Raw genomic sequence first — 6,499 nt, 5'->3', positions numbered from 1 at the left:
AGTACTTCTACAGCTGCCATCACTGCATCATCTAAGCACTTCACAATTTCTAATGTATTTATCCTCACACCACCCCTGTGAGATAGGGGAACCATTGTTCCATTGGGCAGAAGGGGAACTGAAGCACAGAGCAATGGAGTGACTAGCTCAGGGTCATACAGGGTATTTGTAGCAGGAATTGAACTCATGTCTCCCCCAAGCTCTGCTCAAGCCCCTGGACCTTCTGGTTTCTCACAACCTGTTAGTGAAAATGTCTGTATCATTCCAGGTCATTCTGACTGAACTTGCTTTAAAAAAAACTAGCATGAGACAATCTGTCATGAATATGGAATGCCCCATGTCCTGGATAAGCCTCAGGTTGACCTTTCAGACTCAGTCAACTACAGACAGCCAAAGTGTCACACCATCAAAGCTTCCTATGGCTATCATGAGAATGCAACAGCTTTTTAAAGCAGTTAGCGACTAACCACGCAAGTAGCGTTCAGCTCATGTCTGGAGTACTGGCAGCGCCGTGTAACAGTACTCCTCTGTTCTCTGTAGGCTTCAGGCTGCCTTTTTTATTTGTGGCCACTGACAGCACTTGCAGCCTGCAGTGTCCCTGCCCCACATGCTGCCATCTGACTCTCCTTTTGGCTTCACCTCCGCATAAATGAAATTTCAGATCCAGGGCAAAGGCAACAGAAGGGCTAGAGTTTTGTATGGGGCTTTTTATAAAGACCGATATAACAAGTTAAATGGCCAAATACTGTTCCTGGTGAAATCAATGGAAGTTTTATTATTGAACTCAGTGGAAGCAAGTTTTCTGCCTACGCTATATTTATAGGATTTGACCCTTACTGTCTCCCCTTTCAATCCCCCACATGCCTAGGGACAGATTCATTCCTGCACCAGTATATTTGCCAGCACAGAGACAGAGGGTCTGACCAGGACCGCCCAGAGGATTCAGGGTGCCGGGGGTCCTCAGCGGTGGGGGGCCCTCGCTTCGGCGGTAATTCGGTGGCAGGAGGTCCTTCCGCTCTGGCACCTGCCACCAAAGTGCCCCGAAGACCCCCTGCCGAATGACTGCCAAACACCCAGCTCTTCGGCTGCAGGTTCTGGGGCTGAAGGACCCTCCACCACGGGTCTTCGGGGCACTTCGGTGGTGAGTCCCGGAGTGGAAGGACCCCCCGCCACCAAATTACCGCCAAAGACTCGGAGTGGAAGAAGCTCGGGGGGCCCGGGCCCCGTGAGTTTTCCGGGGCCCCTGGAGGGAGTGAAGGACTCCGCTCCAAGGGCCCCGAAAAACTCTCATGGGGGCCCCTGTGGGGCCCGGGGCCTGGGGAAAATTGCCCCACTTGCCCCCGTCCCCTGGGCGGCCCTGTGTCTGACTGCTTTGTAGTGTTGTAAGTGCTGAATGATGGCTATGTTTCCACCCCAGAGATGGCTGCAGTTCAGTGGCTTGTTTGATTATCCCTGTCCATACTGTAAAAGCAATGACTGTGATTTCCTTTGGAAGGAAATGTGCTATATGTTATTGTTATTATTAATAATAATTCCTGCTTGGTAGGGTAGGTTTACCTTCCCCTAGGAAAAGAAAGCATTACCCCAATAATCAGAGGAAAGTGTGTAGGGCCCAATCTTGCAAGGTGCTGAGTGAAATTTGTGTGGTGCTGAGTTCTCTCAACTCCAGCACTCAGCACACAGGATCAAGCCCTTAAAAGAACAAACTCCCTTTTTCCTCCTGTCTGTTCGTAAGGCATTCTCCTCTTCTCTCCTTCAATTCCAGCCCTTTTCAGAGCTGCTATCGCATTCACGCCCAGCAGCGCACCAGGCCCAGGGATCTGCAGCTCCGGAGGTTTCCTGTAGGATAGCACAGTGCTGCTGCTGGCCCTTCAGAAACAGCCCTTTTATCACCTTATTTCTTGTCCTCCTGCCAAAGACAAAGACAAAGACAGTGTATTTGATTATTTTTCCTGTTTTTTTTAATTCCTGGCTTTTTGTCATCAGTCCCCCACAGACACCCCAAGGCTCTGCTCAACTCTCTTTCCATTGAATAACTTAGTGTAAGACCTTATAAAGTTTACCCTAAAATGGATTCAGTCCAAGCCTTTTGTTCCTTAGTAAAGTACAAGCTACGGACAGTAGATCTTTCTTGTCTTTTTTTTTTTTTGGTTTAATGTGTATAAGCTTCTTTTGGAAGCTTGGTCCAAAGAACATTCAGTTAATTACGCAAGGCGGCTTATTTAGAGCTGCTATTTGCTTGGGAAGCAAAGCTGCTTCTTTTGAGAAAAGTGCAAGTAGTTCTTTATGACTTTTCTATTTCCTCTTTTGAGGCCCAGCTGAGAACTACTTATCCCTTTCTTATGAGGCAAAACTCCCACTGGGCCTGATTTTCCTCTCACTCCACTGTAAGTCAGGAATAATTACACAGAAGCCAGGGGAACTACATTAGAGTAAAACTGGTGAGAGGATAACCAGGGCCATCAACAGAGGGAGCTCTGCCTGAGTAAGGCAGGTCCTTACCTCATCATACAACCAACCATCTGAAGTCCCATCTACCCTAGAAGAAACCTGTATTAGTCTATCCCACTTTTGAAAACTGTCTGTATAGCACAGGTTTAGGAAATGGAGCCTGCTCAGTATGAAAAACTGTAAGGTTAGGTTTCCTACAGTGGTCTACATTGCCTTCAGAAAAATGCCTTAAACCTGTGTTGAGTCAAACTGGTCTTTCATTCAGTATAGCTAACAGCTAATCTGAATCTACTGTAGGCAGGGCTTTAGCATAACTGCCAGGCTGAAAGGGTTCGATACATTATTGTCCTATGTTTCCTTGTGCTAGCCTAGGTGTAAGATAGGCATAACTCCCCCATTCTGAGCACTCAGCACAGGGAATGTTTGTGCTTCAGGTGCCCAGGGGGCAGACAGCATGGCAGAGAGGCCTAGGGATAAATCAGTGTGTGGGTGGGATTGGGCCTGGCCAAGATACACCCATATCTCAGCAACTCTGTACTCCTGCAGAGACCACTAGAGCAGGGATATAGGAAGCCCTAGGCTGCATGGCCCCTACAGACCTGACTTAGGGAGGTGCAAACTGCCTCACCTCTGTTGCTGCACTGACACCTGAATCAGGGCCAAAATGATTTACCACATCAGCGTTTCCCAGTGTAAGAAGCTGTGGGAGGAGCGGGAACGCGACACACTTAGGGGAGGAGGCAGGGAAGAGGTGGGGCTGGGGTGGGGATTTGGGGAAGGAATCCAAGAGGGGCAGGAAGGGGGAGGAATTGCGGTGGGGACTTTGGGGAAGGGGTTGGAATGGGGACGGGGCAGGGGTGGAGTTGGGGCAGGCTGGGATGGGGGGTTATATAATGGCAACAAATCTTGTACAAGATATGGAATGTAAGATGTCTATAGAAAGGATATGATTATGCTATTTATATGTATGTATCATTTTCGTAGCTGAAGTTGGGAATATTAACTATGTAGCTGTATTTCTAAAGTGTTTGCTTCTGGGTAGCACCAACAAGGTGTTTAGCCAGCGCATTGTGAAGAAACTATTCAAGCAGAATGGCCCATTAAAGGACACTTAACTTACAATGGAAGATGCCTATCTACTCTTAATGGACTTCCTGCTATGAGTAAGCAAAGTCATGCATGGACATGTCACTTGCCCATGTGACTCCAAACTCCATCTGTTACCTGTAATTTTCCACCAGCTGTGCTGAGTTCTGTTTCAAACAATGGATTTCCCTCCACATGGCAGATGCATAAAAGGCCCTAGAAACATCTCCATTTTGCCTCTTTCCTGCTCAAACCTCTGGACTATGAACTTATACTAATGGAAGCATTCTAACCAAGGGACTAAGGACCTTCCAATGATTTGGAAGCAACCAGAGACTTGACAAGCCAGAAGTTTATTCCATCACTGCTACAAGCCTGATCCAAGAACTTTGCATTTATTGTATGTATTTGATACCTTTAACCAATTTTAACTCTCATTTTTCTTTCTTTCTTTTTATAAATAAACCTTTAGATTTTAGATACTAAAGGATTGGCAACAGCGTGATTATTGGGTAAGATCTGAGTTATATATTGACCTGGGTGTGTGACTTGTCCTTTGTGATCAGAAGAACCTTTTGTTTGATGAGACTGGTTTTAAAGAACCATCTTTAAGTCTGGTGTTTTTGGTGGTGATACTAGGACTGGAATACCTAAGGAAACTGCTTTCCTGACTTCTTGTTAGCCAGTGTGGTGAAACAAAAGTTTACTTTTGTTGCTGGTTTGATATATCTTAAGGCAGTAGTTCTCAACCAGGGGTCCGGGGCTCCCTAGGAGGCCTTGAGCAGGTTTCATGGGGCCCTCCAAGCAGGGCCAGTATTAGACTCACTGGGGCCCAGAGCAGAAAGCCAAAGCCCCACTGCATGATGTTGAAGCTAAGGTCCCTGAGCCCCACCACCCAGGGCTGAAGCTGAAGCCTGAACAATGTAGCTTACTAGAGGCATCTGTGGCATGGGCCCAGGAGTGGTGCCAGGGTTTTTGGTGCCCTAGGCGGGGGTCCATCTGTGCTCCCGGTTGTTGGCGGCAATTCTGCAGCGGGGGAGAGGGGGTCCTTCCACGGATCCCGGTCTTTGGGGCACTTTGGCGGCGGGTCCCAAAGTGAGTGAAGGACCTGCCGCAGAATTGCTGCCGAAGACCCGGAGCACGGAAGGACCCCCCGCCACCGAACTGCTGCCGAGGATGGCAAAATGCCACCCCACCAAATCCTAGTGCCCTAGGCGACCGCCTAGGTCGCCTAAATGGAAGCGGCAGCTCTGCATGAGCCCCCAGGCAACTGCCCTGCTTCCTACCCCCTAATGCCGGCTCTGGCTTTTATATGCAGAAAACCAGTTATTATGGCACAAGTGGACCATGGAGTTTTTATAGCATGTTGTGGGGGGGCCTCAGAAAGAAAAAGATTGATAACCTCTGTCTTAAGGAGAATAAGTGTCAGTTTTGGGAGTGTATCTGCCCTATTTCTCAGCAGTTTGTCCTGAATTTGGTATTCTCAGTTGTGACCCACAGAGGCACGGTGATAGAGGGGACGATCTGGGCAATGAAATTCACTACCTTGTAGCTTCACTAGAAATAGTGAGGGCAGCATTTGACCCTAACTTGGCAGTGTGACATGCTCTCCATTAACACCACAGGTCAGGAATGGATCACAAAACATTATACAAAGTGGCACTTAAAATAAGACTGACCAGAAGATAAGAGAAGTGAGGCCGCAGAATACAGAATTAGCCTGGCAGATAATGATGCAGCAGTTTTTATCATGCTTTATTACATCTACCTAAAGATCTAGATCTAAATCTAAAATCTGCTTTTCCAATGAATCTGAAGATATTAAAAAAACCAACCCTGGAAAAACAATGTGACAGTACTGATTGAAGTAACACAGCAAACAGACTTTAAAATGGCTGCACAAAAAACATAAGAACAGCCATACTAGGTCAAGCCAATGGTCCATACAGCCCAGTGCTTTTCAACCAGGTAGGGTGACCAGATAGCAAATGTGAAAAATTGGGACGGGGTGGGGGGTAATAGCAGGGGCGGCTCCAGGCCCCAGCATGCCAAGTGTGTGCTTGGCATGGCAAGCCGTGGGGGGCGCTTTGCCGGTCGCCAGGAGGGTGGCAGGCAGGTTGCCTTCGGCAGCATGCCTGCAGAGGGTCCGCTGGTCTTGCAGCTTCGGTAGAGCCGCGGGACCAGCAGACGCTCCACAGGCACACCTGCGAGAGGTCCTCCAGAGCCGCAAGACTGGCGACCAGCAGAGCGCCCCCCGCAGCATGCCGCCGTGCTTGGGTCGGCAAAATGTCTAGAGCCACGCCTGGATAATAGGAGCCTATATAAGAAAAAGACCCACAAATCAGAACTGTCCCTATACAATCGAGACATCTGGTCACCCTACAACCATGGGTACATGTACCTCTGAGGGTACACAGAGGTCTTCCAGGGGGTACACCAACTCATCTAGATCTTTACCTAGTTTTACAACACGCTACGTAAAAAGCACTAGTGAAGTCAGTATAAACTAAAATTTCCTAGACTTTGTCTTGTTTATACTGTTCTATATGCTACACACTTAAATGTAAGTATAAAATTTATATTCCAATTGATTTTATAATTACTGTATATACTCATTCATAAGCTGAATTTCTTTAGTAAAAAAGGGACGCACCAGAGAAGGGGGTTGGCTTATGAACGGGTATAGAGACGGAGAGGGGGGACACAGCCCCTCTCCCCAACAGACGGACAAGGAGAGGCAGCAGAGCCAGAAGGGAAGAGGTGGGGCCAGAGGCTCTCTGCTTCTGGCCTCGCTACTCTACCCCCAGCCTCTGAAGCAGCTGCAGCTCTGGGGCTGGCACGCTGCGGCCGTGCTGCCCAGTCCAGCCTGCTGGGACATGCTGTGGCCGCGCTGCCCAGTCTGGCCTGCCGGAGCAGGCTGCGGCCACACTGCCCAGCCTGACGGAGCAGCTCCAGCGAGGCC

At 48.6% G+C, this 6,499-nt stretch overlaps 1 long non-coding RNA gene across 2 annotated transcripts in view; it reads right to left on the bottom strand.

The window, feature by feature from the left end:
* Nucleotides 1-1,297: 1,297 nt before the first annotated feature.
* The window catches only part of LOC115657500, a 63,817-nt gene continuing 58,615 nt past the window's right edge, over nt 1,298-6,499 (bottom strand). For both annotated transcript variants that reach the window (XR_004001987.1, XR_004001986.1), the window contains exon 3: nt 1,298-1,909. This is a non-coding gene — a long non-coding RNA (uncharacterized LOC115657500). The remainder of the gene's footprint in view (nt 1,910-6,499) is intronic.

The sequence above is a fragment of the Gopherus evgoodei genome, chromosome 9, assembly GCF_007399415.2.
Source record: "Gopherus evgoodei ecotype Sinaloan lineage chromosome 9, rGopEvg1_v1.p, whole genome shotgun sequence".
NCBI classification, from domain to species: domain Eukaryota; kingdom Metazoa; phylum Chordata; order Testudines; family Testudinidae; genus Gopherus; species Gopherus evgoodei.
The sequence above is the reverse complement of the archived record's forward strand: the minus strand, read 5'-3'. Positions and strand labels throughout refer to the sequence as shown.